At 34.3% G+C, this 13454-nt stretch overlaps 1 long non-coding RNA gene across 1 annotated transcript in view; it reads right to left on the bottom strand.

The window, feature by feature from the left end:
- LOC104868010 overlaps nt 1–11837 on the bottom strand; it is a 46597-nt gene extending 34760 nt beyond the window's left edge. The window contains exons 1-2 of the long non-coding RNA XR_781935.2: nt 11800–11837; nt 779–914 (exon numbers count right to left, since the gene is read on the bottom strand). This is a non-coding gene — a long non-coding RNA (uncharacterized LOC104868010). The remainder of the gene's footprint in view (nt 1–778; nt 915–11799) is intronic.
- Nucleotides 11838–13454: the final 1617 nt, after the last annotated feature.

Here is a 13454-nt window from a genome sequence, read left to right as displayed (position 1 = left end):
AAAAAGGCTTTGTCAAAGAAGTTTAAAATGTCAGAATTCATAATTGAAAAAGGAAACATACCACTGGGAGGACAAACAAAGCAACTTTGAAAATTTTAATTTGGAACTGTTTAAAAATATTCCTACCTCTGTGTTCACCACATGCATCACAATGCTCCATAATATGCTTTAAAATAATAAAAAAAGTTTTGAGAAAAGCAATACATATCTTCTAAATATCAGATTTCTAAATAAAGTGATAAAGAATCACATAAAGAGTTATGCATGAATATTTAGGGGGGCCAGGGGCAGAATGTTATGGCTAGTGTTTAGATGACCCCCAAAGTCTCATGCAGTCATAGTTGGGGCTTTTTCAGAGGTAGCTTGTTCTAGAGTGTGTAATGCCAGAATTAATCCATGCAGCAATTCTAGGATCAAGGTCATTAAAATCAGTGTGTGAGTGCTACCTGCCCTAAATAGCCTGGATAAGATATAAGAGATAGAAAGAGCTGTGGTTATTCCTTATTGCTTTGCTGCCTTCAGCCCACCATGAACTATTTCTCCTCTGAGATGCCACCCTTCCTTGAAGCCTGAGGATTAAGGACTGAAACTTCTACAAACTGTGAGCTAAATAAAACTTTCTTCTTTTAATTTGGGTGTCTGGTATTTTATCTCAGCAATGAGAAAAGTTACTAAAACACACAGGTTATAACTTTTTCACCATAAATAATAAGTTGTTTCTCTTTTGTTTTGCATAGATACTTATAAGAAACATAGCTACCATCAAATCATGACTTACACAAATTATCTCTAAGTGATATCCCAATTCTGTGCTTCTATCTCATTTTATTTGATGAAATGAGTGTCAGATAATGAAAGTTCATAAGAGTGGAGATTACAGGGAATAAATGTGATTGCTGCAACAGTCCAATGTCCTAAAAAGACAGAAAGAAATGTCAGAGAAATTCTCTGAATAAAGTAATTTTCAGCATAATATCTTTTCATCTCTAGTCAGTTTGTAATCAGTTCAATTTCTCCTGATATTCTTTGGAGGACAAGAAGTCAAACCATTTTGTAGCTCTCTGCAAAAAAAACCCATTTTCACCCCAAAAATATGCCTTATACTTAATCCTTGCATTAACAAAATGCAATGTTCAACACTAAAATCTATTCAGTGGTGTCAAATAGAAAACATACTTTAATCCATCAGTAAATAAAATAATATTAAGTAACATTTGTGAAGCAATTTCCATGCGAGGAGACCAAGTAAGCTTTTACATACTATTGGGAGTGTTTGCATGGTGTGGCAAAAACACTGACAATGGAGTTATTCTGTTGATTTTAATAAATCGATCTAATTATTTGCAAATGTTCCATATCCAAATAAATCCTTAAATCATATGAGGAACTTCTTTAGAGCCACAAATACACTTGCTATTGCCATGATTTTTGCTTTTCTAACTCTGCTCACGATCAGTCCTTAAAAATATTAAAAGTAGCATTAAAGTTTGATCAGTGTGGTAGGCAGAATCCATGATTAGTATTCTAGCCTTCTAATATACACACCTGGTACAACCTGCTCCCCTTGAGTCAGGTAAGGTCTATGGATGGGATACTACTCCTGTTAATTGGGTATGTTATCTGGAAAACGAGGGAACTTTTGAAACAGTAATTAAAATACCTTATCAGCTGACTTTACTTTAATCGAAACAGAGATTATCCTAAAAGGACTGAGTAAATCAAGAAAGCCCCTTAAAGAGCCCGAAAGCAATGGAGGGATTCCAGAAGTCAGAGTAACTCAAATCAGAACATCAGGTCTATCACTTCAGTGAACTGAATTCTGGCAAAAACAGTAAGTACTGAGAAGTTCAGGCCATAGAGGGGAGTACAGACTTGGCTGACACCTTGATTTCCAGCATGGGAGGAACTGTACTGTTATATTGAAACACAGTAAATGCATTTGGGCTCCTTGAAACTACTAAATTGTAGCAGTTTGTTACTAAACCATGGAAACTAATATAACCAGTAATTTAATTTTCTCTGTAGTTCTAAAGTGTTGAAGTTGTTTTGTAACCCGAACACACCTCTATTCTCATTCATTTCATGAAATACATGGAAATACAATTTTGTTCTTATAATTCAGATAGAAAAGGCTACTAAGTTAAATGAATTTCATATAATTAGGCTCTTTCTCCCTATAAGAGTATGTACTTAACAAGAAGCATAATATAGGTATTTTATCTTAAATTTTGAATAATTTTAAAATATGGTTCCGTTGTGTTTTTGCTATATAGTATTGCGAGAAAAGAATAGAACCAATCTTAACTGAGATTATAATCTGACTGGCAAGAGGTAAATAACCTCAAATTTAGAAAATAGCTTCACATATAAATACTAAACAGTTGTAACATTCATTGAAATCCCCATTTTCTTTCACTTACTTGTACTGTGTGACTAGAGAAATCAAGCCTTTGCCTCTTATTGAAGTAGTCATGTAAGGGCTCTGCCTATTGAGATTTAAACAGATGTCTGCTTACCTACTCAGTCTGTTTATACCTTTCCAGAATGTAGATTTTATATTTGGAAATGTAATCACCATTTTGTAGCTACAAGTGAGACTCCAAGCCTTTTTGCAAATACATCATTTATCATTATATTTATTTTAAGTGGGATAAAAATTTATTCGTTAAGGCTGATGTTAGTTGGGTTTTCTTCTGCATGGAGCTCAAATTTTCATAACTGCAAGATCTCTCCATTTCACAAGATACTGTTCATTCAGATAGAATTGAGCCCAAGAGTCTCATAATCTATGCATACTTGAAATTCTAACAAGTTGGAAGGCAGCACAGGATGAGTAAACCTCACATCCTTCCCTATTCTCTTGTCTCTTTATTTATGAATGCTAAACATTCGTGGCTGATTTATTTCTATGTACTTTTTTAGCCTGAGAAAGAATAGGAGATGTCATAGAGGAAAAATCAGTTAATTTGGTCACATAAAATATAACCTATGATATTTTAAAAACAAAAATGAGAAAAGTTTTTAGCAGTAGCTATTGAAAACATCTGTTAAATTGTTCTGTTTCTTATATCAAGTTTTTGTTTACTCCTCATTCAAAAATAAAATGTAAAGTACCTTCAGAAAGGTACATTTTTAGTAGTGATTAGTAGATCAAACCCTTATATTAATAAAATATCTGGTAAAACTAAAACTAGAATTAGAAAGAAAACACTAATATTCTGTGTAATAACAAATGGCATCCATGTTTAAGTGAAACTTTTAGCTTCTTTTTGAAATCAGGGTACAACAATCAGTTTCAGATCCATATCCATTATCAGTCATTCAGAAGCCACACAGTTTTTATTTCAGAGATCCAAGGGAATTTCATTCTCATTTAGGACATACTGTATTTTGCTTGTACATCATTTTAGACAGCATCCATTCATTAAAACCAAAAGCTCATTTCTAATACTAGTTCTCCTAAAGCAATTTAAAACAGCAATTCATCAAATAGCTTTGCATATAAAGACCTTACTAAGTCAATAAAGAAAATATTAAAACTCAAAAAGAAAAAAATGGCCAAGAATATGAATATGTAAATTTTACACTGAAGACACGAGATACTTTAAATGCAGAAAATGACTAGCCACGACAGCAACAAGGTATGCAAATTAATTCAAGAAGACAGCTGTTCCTATTACTACTGGTTTTATTAGAAATAATAACCTGTATTGACCACTGAATAAAGGGATTCATTCAGTTTCTCTTGCAGAGCAAATTGTTTTCTTTGGGAGGCATAATTTGCCACATGAATTTAGGAGCCTTAACATTCTTATCTTTTGACCCAAGAATTCACATGAGGAAATTTCTTTACATCAGTTTTACATACGGTGTTTTGTCTCAAACCATCCTTTCTGATCTTCCTTCCTTCCTCACATTTACAAGGATCTCAAAATTCCCGAGACTGAACCAAGTAAGGTTACTGACATAAAGGCAGGGTGCCACATTTAATTTCAGAAGTGCAAACGATGTAGAAGTTCATCCAAAGTTGAATAAAGGAGGTGAACCCATGCTTGTACATTAGAACCTAAGATTCAGGGAATCAGACTGACAGGATCAGTAAAAGTGAGACCAGGTTTAATAATTTATTTGAGTTCTCACATTCTTTTGACAAAAATGATGCAGATGAAGCTGATAACATATGATTCAATTCCAACTCATTTGTTAAAACATGCTAGCAAAGAAAGAAAGGAAAAAATTCCCTTGATTCAATTTACTCCAAGGAATTGTCTCTTTTCACTGATTCACTATTTTCCTCTCAACTCACTCTGACAGTGCATTTATTCCTTGTTAATTTTTATTAATACATGTTTTCAGTACAAATGATTACATTTGCTGTAGGGAAATTGTACAGGTACCTAACACATTTCACTTCATTTGTTTTCCCCTTCATCACCTTTTTCCTTTTCCAGAATCAATTTCATTTATTTACCATATAAGACCTTATAAAATTAATTATCATATATATAGATCGAAAATCAGACTAATAGGCCAAATAGTACATAAAACGTGTAAGACTATTGTACGAAGTCAAGGTATTCTATTAGATACATTGCCTGTCTGGGATTACAATCTCTCTCTCTCTTTGTCTCTCTCTGCTTCTCTCTCTCTCTCTCTCTGGAGCTCTCTCTTCATGGCTCTCTCTCTCTCTCTCTCTCTCTCTCTACCTTTTTGGGGCATGGAGAGAGAGAGAGAGAGATTTCATATAAGACAAATAATGCAATATTAAAGCTCATGTGCCTCTATTACTTAACAGTATGACTTCTAGGCACATCTGTTTTTCTCCAAAATACTGATATGTACCCTTCTTTATGTCACAGTAGTACTCCACTGTACATAAATTCCACATTTTATCCATTCTTCTGTGGATGGACATATGTGCTATTTCCAAGATGTAGCTATTATCTACTGCACTGTTATAAACATAAGTATGCAATCCTCACTGTGGTATAATGCCTTTTAACTCTTCCGGGCAGATAGCTAGAAGGGGACTGGCTGAGTCCGTGAAATTTCTACCTTTAGTTTTTTGAAGAATCTCCACACTGATTTCCATAGTGGCTGTATCAGCTTTCGCTCCCACCAACCATGAAAGGTTCTTTTCTCCCTACAGATTTACCAGCATTTGTTATTGGTTGTTCTCTTGATGATAGCCATTCTTTCTGGAGTGAGATGTAATCTCAATGTTGTTTTAATTTGCATTCTCAAATGGCTAACATTGAACATTTTTCATGTATTTATTGACCCTTGTATTTCTTCATCTGATAAGTGTCTATTCATTTCAAATGTATGAATTCCTTTGGAATCTCTCTTTTAAGATCACCAATAATCTCCATTTTGCCAAGTCACAGGCATGCAAAAATGACTTTCCACTCACATTCTCAGTGGCATGGACACAGCTGACTACTGCTTCTTTGAAACACTTTCTTGTCTTTGCTCAGTGAATACACCCTTTGTTTTTCTTCTGTCTAAAAGGCATTTGTCCATCTACTGAATGAATAAATAAATACATAAATTTTACATAGGGCTAATGAGAAAGATATTTCAGGAAGGGTGCAGCTTTAGATTTTTGACAAGTTTTATAAGCAGTTGGGACAGGTACTACAGAATTCCATTTAGAGAGTGTTCTTCATATTTCAGAACAAAGGATAGCAATTAAGACTTGGTATTTAACCACTGAATTTGTGATGAGTTGAATTTTTTACACGAAGAACATTCAACTTTTTCTGAGAACACAAAAAATTAAAATGCTTGAAGATAGTTCAAATATACCTTTAATATTCTTTTTTTCAGCTTTAATTGAGTTTATTGGTTCATTTTAGGGATACAGTACAGTTACATTCATTGTTGGGATCTTGTACCTCCACATGACAAGTCTTGATTCTCATTTTTCCCCTTACCCCTGTCCTCCCTTCACCCCCTCCTCCCCTCCCCATCTACAAATATTTTATTTCCATCTTTTCATTCTCTCACACTTTTTTCTTTTCCCTTATTACCCTTCCCCTACTCATCCCACCTTCCCTACACCTTTAGTTCCTTTCTTCCCTTTTCAAAATGTCAGTAATCTTATTAGGATTCTATGTATTAGTGCAGATTATTCACAGCAGAGAAACTTTTCAGTATTTACACATGTGTGACTTATTTATTTCACTTAGGAGTATATCTGCAATATGTATCCATTTTCCTATGAATGAATCTATTTTCTCATTCTTTATGGCTGAGTAATATTCCATTTTATAGAAGAACCACATCTTCTTTATCCAGTTTCCAATGGATGGGCAAATGGGCTGTTTCCAAGATTTAGTTATTACAAACTGTGCCACTATAAACATGGGTGCACATACTTCTGTGTGATATGATTCTTTTAGTTCTTTTGGAAAGATACCCAGCAGAGGGATGGCTGAGTCAAATGGAACCTCTAGTCCAAGCTCTTTGAGGTATCTCCATATTGATTTCCATAGTGGTTGCACCAGTCTGCACTCCCATCAACAATGGAGAAGGGTTCCTTTCTCCCCACAACCCTGCCAACATTTGTTGTTGTTTGATTTCTTGATAGCAGCCATTCTTTGTGGGGTGAGGTGGAATCTCAGTGTTGTTTTCATCTGCATCTCTGGAATGATCAGTGATGTGGAACATTTTTTCATACATTTACTTACTGCTTTTACTTCTTTGTCTGAGAAATGTCTGTTCATTTCGGATGCCCATTTTTAAATCGGGTCTTTATATTTGGAGGGGCTGATTGTTTTGAGTTCTTTATATATCCTTGATAATAGTCCTTTGTCTGAGGAACAGCTGGTAAAAATTTTTTCCCACACTGTAGATTGTCTCTTAGTTCTGCTGATGGTTTCTTTTGAAGTACAGAAGCTCTTTAGTAAGATGAGATCCCAGTTGTTGATTCTATCTGCTACTTCCCATGCTACTGAGGATTTGTTCATAAAGTCTTTTCCTATACCAATGTCTTCCAGAGTTCTGCCTAACTTACCTTCCAGCAAGTTTAATGTTTCTGCTTTAATATTTAGATCTTTAATCCATTTGGATTTTAATTTAGTGCATGGCGAAAGATAAGGGTCTAATTTTAATCTGTGGCAGGTTGACATCCAGTTTTTCCAACACCATTTATTAAAGAGGCTATCTTTCCTCCACTGAGGATGGTGAGCTCCTTTGTCAAAGATGAGGTAGCTGAGTATATCTGGAGTTGTTTTTTTGTCTTCCAGTCTGTTCCACTGATCCTCAGGCCTATTTCTTTGCCATTACCATGCTGTTTTTATCACAGTGGCTTTGTAGTATAGTTTCAAGTTGGGAATTGTTATGCCCACTACCATGTGTCTATTACCTAGGATAGTTTTAGCTATTCTAGGTCTCTTCTGGTTCCAAATGAATTTTTGGATTCTTCTTTCTAGGTCTGTGAAATATAGTGTTGGAATTTCAATTGGCATTGCATTGAATGTATATAGCAGCAAGGACCCAAGGACCTTTAATATTCTTTATTATCAAGGAGAAATGCAAGATTAAATTTATTTGAGCCAATTTTGATTATTTTGCCTCCAAATGATAATGTAAGTAGCTCAGAAATGCTAAATTATGCCAAGTAGGTTAATTAGTAATTATTAGTCCATCATCCTTTAAAATAAAAATACAGAAGATACTCTACCCATGTCTACCAATAACAAGGGGAAGATACAAAGTTACCTGTAAATGCTTAAACTTAAAATAAATTTAATTTAATCTAAAATAAGTTTATGATATGTATTTGATTCTTGATTGACACACATATTAGAATAACTCAGTGGGTTTTGGATCTTTTATTTTGTCAGTAAATATGTAGTAAGTCACTATCATCACAGGACAGAAAATTTAGAAAAAGATTCCAGAACCCAGTTGTCACAGTAAAACGTTTCAATAATAAGAGGAAAATTCTCATCATTTAGAACTGCAAGTTGTGTTATTGTATTAAAATATTGTAAGTAAAATTCAACATCTGTCATCATGGAAGATGTCACTAGTCCCTTGATGTTGAAAGGGCATAAAATAGTAACATATATAATTATCAAGGCATAAACTTTTAGATCATTTGAACTTACATTTTTTGAAAGGCTGCCTTTTATCTGTTTTAATATATTTTTATGAGTACATTTTATATTTACAATACAGTTACATTCATCATTGGGATCTTGTACCATCACATGACAGATCTTGGTTCTTATTTTTTCCCCATTCCCCTAGCCTCTCTTCCTCCTTCCACCCTTTCCTATTTACAAAAACTTTGTTTCTATTTTTTTCCTTTTCTCTTATTTTTCTCTTCCTTTTTTACCTTACCCCTACCCCTCCCATTTGCCCAAAACCTTTAGACCTTTATTTCCTATTACACAATATCAACTATACATTTGGATCCTTATTTACACTTTTAGTTTACCACACCAGAGAAACTATATGGTATTTACACATATGTATCATAGTGATTTCACTTAAGAGAATGTCCTCAGTGTATATCCATTAAGCTATAAATATCTCTAGTTTTTCATTCTTTATGGCTCAGTAGTACTGCATTTTATTTAAAAAAACACATCTTTATCCAGTCTCCAGTTGCAACCACTGTGGAAATCAATATGGAGATACCTTAAACAACTAGGATTGGAAGTCCCATTTGACCCAGCTATTCTCTTACTGGGTATCTTCCCAAAATAATTAAAAGAATTATGCACTGGGGATTTAGCTCAGTGGTTCTGCAGCCTGCCTTACAAGCGCAAGGACCCAAGTTTGATCCTCAGTACCAAAAATAAAAAATAAAAAAATAAAAGAATCATGCCACAGTGATATATGCTCAACCATGTTTATACCAGCACAATGTGTAATAGCTAAAACTTAGAAACAGCTCAACTGCCCATCAACAAGGCTATCTTTTTATGAAGTATTAAATACATGTCCAAGTTTTAAAAGTTTTGACTTGAAGTGATTTCCCCATTGACTGTGAAATGCAGTATCTGATTGACGTGTCATGATCCTGTAAAAGGTAAGGGATTTGATCATCGCCAGATGAGTTAAACAAGTATGGTGTCTGATGACCTGTAAGCACAGAATCGCCTGCTTAATATGGGTAGGCTCAGGTGAGGCAGCTGACACACTCTTCTGCTGACTCTACATGAATGTCTGAGCAAAACCATTTACCATGGAGACTCTGGCATAGTCACCTTGGTTTTGAGATTCTCTAAGTAAAGTGTTCGGAGTGAGAGAAAAGTCACAAACTTGTGTTCAGCTCATCTCTTCTTTGTCTTTACTTAACATCTGCAGAATGGTTTACAATAACTTATGAATGAGTATGGCCTTCAAAAGTGTTTATGCAACATGGAAATATACATAATGTACAATTTTTTAAATTAAAGACTTATGAAGAAATAAAATGTAGATTAATGGTGTCCCTTTCTACACAAAAAGAAAAAGAAAGTTATCTAACTTCTGCTGGATCTGGTCAAATTTTGCAAAAATAATTAGTACAGTCTAATTCTTATAGCCACTGTTCTTGGTTTTCAGACATTATGAAATGTAGAATTTAATCTGTCATCATCCTACTATTTCTTGTTATTCTACTATTTTTCCAATCTCAAGGATTTAACCCAGAGCCTCGGGATGCAATTCCTTTGCCACTGAGCAATATCTCCCGTCACTAGTAATTTTATTTCAAATTTACTCATCCTCAAGTAATATAAGGATTGCCATTATCAGTGGCAGATTGCCCTATTGCAAGTTTAATATAGAAGAAAAAGGACACACAGATTTGGAGCAATCTGTATTTGTCTTCTGCTGAAGAGCTGGTGATTTCTTCCGCATTTTACAGATTTGTACTGAAACCCCTGAATAGGATTCTCTTCCCCAAGACTGAAACGGAGGGACCATGTCCACATATTTAAGAATGATTTATTTTGGTTAGCCAAGAACCAAAAAAATCTCCCTAATTGGCACTTTTTCTTAGAGATGACAATATATTTTATCTATTAAGAATGAAATCATATTTGATTATGTTTTTGTGTCTTTCAGTCTATGTCTATGTGGTTTCTTTTACTAATTTCATATTTATTTCTTATGTCACACGTTGTCTATAACTTTTTCTTTTTACAGAATTGGAATTTATCTTTAATTATTAGGAATAGTTACAAAATATTTATATGATGATATTTTCCTTGCATGTGAATAACTGCAAACTAATTTGTGCAAGTTTAGTTCTGCTTTGTGAAGATGTACTATTAAAAGAAAAAAATGCAAAAGTAGGTAAAAATCATAACCTTCATCCAGATATGAAATTGACATGTCTCAATGGTTTTTGTTTATTACAAAAAGAAAACTTATAATGTTTTACAACTGGCTCAAAGAAGTGAAATGTATGTGCAGTATGTACGGTAAAAATGCTGAATTTATAAAACCGCTTTACGCATAGAGCAAAAATCAGTTATACTGTACAAGATATGATTTATATGCATTTTCTTGGACAACATTTGTACTTTATTGTTTTCTTCAAGCTGTGATGTTTATAGAGTAGTAAAATAGTCCAGTCAAATACAAACAAACACACCTGCAGCATCAGGTAATGCCTGGAAACTAAAATGTGACATTGGAAAGATGCCTAGATGTCACTTTTGTTCATCTCAATGTGTATTTTTTCTAAGTAATAAAAATATGTAAGCATATATAGTATATCAAAGTATTCACAAAAATTATATTTGAGATGTGATAGTAAGAATGATTTTGGTTTAGAATCTGATTATATGACATTGTGAAGAATATAATAATCATAAAACATAAATATATTGGACTTCATTGAAATTAAAATTTTCAGCCCACTAAATGTATATGATTCAAATAAGAAGTTTATAATAGGGAAAATATTTGTAATATAGTTATCTGGAAAAGAATTTGTACCTAGAATATATAAGGAATTATTATCATATCTCAATAACAAAGAAAATACAAAATGGGTAAAAGAATTAGACATATTTTAGAAATTATATAAATGTCTAATAATCACATACACATGTATTCAGCATGAAAATGCAAACTAAAACCAAAATTGGATGTCATCTCACCCTAATAGAAGAGGCAAAACTTAAAAGTTCAGAAATGTCAACTGTTGAAAAGATGGATCTAGAATTCTAATCCATTGCTGTTGGGAGTGAAAAATAATCTCGTTAGAAAATTGTTTCCCTGTTCTTCAAAAATTTAAGGGTACACCACCAAATCACCCAGTAATTCACTTCTGTAAGATTATTCAAGAGAAATTGAGACACATGCCACAAAGAGAATATCCATAAAAGGTTTTTGTTTTGTTTTATTTTGGGTACTGGAGAATGAACTTGGGATCTTGAGCTTGCAAGGCAGACAGTGGAACCATTGAGCTAAATCCCCATCCTAACAGTTTTCTTTAAAATAGAAAAAAACGGAAATAACCTAAATGTCCTCCAATTCTATAGGGAAAAATAAAACCATTTGATTTCTCTTACTGAGAAGATGAAAGACCTCACGTCACAGAACATGTCAGTGACCAGGTAGTGTGGGGTTTCCCCACACAGAAACCATGTGGTTATGCGGTGGAAACCGACTGGGTGTCTTAAAATTTAACTCACACTATCTGCACTCTCTGCATGGAGCTAGGGTCAAAACCTATAGATTTGGGTTTCATCCCTCTAGATTCTCACCAGCTCAGAAGTCAATTGATCCCTCCTAATGTATGGAGAGCATTGTAAAGGAGCACGACCTGAGCACAGCCATACTGACCTGTGATTCACCCGAGCAGTGTGGACGTGCCGTCGCCCATAACAACGGGCTAGTTCAGCTGGTGGTCTGACCTGTTGCCTAGCAAATGTAACCCATAATAGTTATTGTTGTACTACGGTTTCCTGCTGGAATGTGTGGGCGGCACTCTTTTTTCCTCTTGCAACCTTGTGGCTGGAGAGTATAAAAGGGAGAGGTTCGGTAATAAAGCAAGCAAGGAACATGAGAAGAAAAGTGCCTCCCGTCTCTCTGTCCTCGTCCTTTCAGGTTTAGGACCTGCTGGCAGGATCCTGACGTCGCGGCTCGCGACACTAATGTAACTTACCCTACTGACTGGATAGCTATAAATCAGGGTTCCCATAAGAATCGCTTTAAATTCAAGTAATTTACTCAGACGCTTCATAGAAGTCAAGGAAAACTCACATTTACTATTTTATTATAAAACATATCACAAAGGATATCGATAAACAGCCAGATACAAGAGATACACGGGCCATGTAAAGGAAGAAAAACGGTCCATGTCAAAGCAAGACAGAAAGAAAGCAGCAAGCAGAAAGCAATGACAACAGCAGAAGCAGCAACCAAGCCTGCCTTCATATTTCATCCAGGATACCTGCCCTTTGGTTGGTGTCACCCACACCCAGCGTGTGGCACTCTTCGTGCCAGTGTCACACAATCCCAGTAACACATACCCTATTTCCAGCCCTCTCCAAAAACCCCTACCTTTGACCTCATGAGGCTTTGGAGGCACATCTAGATATAAGCCATAAAAGGCTCTCATCACACAAAAATTTATGAAGGGCTTGGATCTCTGTATCTTGAACTGGTGTCGATGACCAAATATTAGAATGAAAAATTTTACCAACACCCCCTAAATACAGTTATTTTGGGAGATACATACAGATATAGAGACCAAATGTATTTCTCATGTTACCATAACATTTTCTAATGATGTATACCTTTGAATTAGTTTTTTTTTTAAAGATTTATATTGGCTACTCTTGTGCTCTTGTGATTTCATGTGCATTTTAGAGTCACCTTGCCAATTTACATACATACACATACTTGCATGAAATCTACAGGTCAATTTAAATAGAATCATAATCTCTAATACCAAATATCCCAAGCCATATATTCTGTTTACTTCCAATATGTTTAGATCTTCATTAATTATTCCCAGTACTACTGTCATCTTCCTATGTGTAAGTCTTGCACACTTTGGTTAGACTTGTTCCTAGAAATTTTATGTTTCTTGAAACTATCTTAAATACTATAGTCTTTAAAAGGAAAATTGTGATGGTTGCTTCTGTAAGAAACTATATTGGTAGATTTTTGTATCTGGACCATTACCTAGGAAACTTGTTCAGTTTCATATAAATTTGGAATAAATTCTCTTTTATGTGTAGTTTTTCTAATTGTATATATTTATAATCATGCTATCTATAAGTAATGATAATTCTTTATCCTTTTTACATATAAGTAGCATATATATATGGTTGAGAATAATAATTATACATTTCTAGGCTAGACATCAAGATAAAAATCAATTAATATTTCACATTTCTTCTACCTGATTCTCCTCATGTTTACATGCTATATTTTTCTACTACTGGAATGTGACATGAATTTGGGAGACACGTGAATATCAAGGAAAATAG

Source organism: Fukomys damarensis, unplaced genomic scaffold, assembly GCF_012274545.1.
Source record: "Fukomys damarensis isolate Sample0158 unplaced genomic scaffold, DMR_v1.0_HiC HiC_scaffold_17, whole genome shotgun sequence".
In the NCBI taxonomy this organism is placed as follows: Eukaryota; Metazoa; Chordata; class Mammalia; order Rodentia; family Bathyergidae; genus Fukomys; species Fukomys damarensis.
Note: the sequence above shows the minus strand (reverse complement) of the source record. Positions and strands in the feature narration are given on the sequence as shown.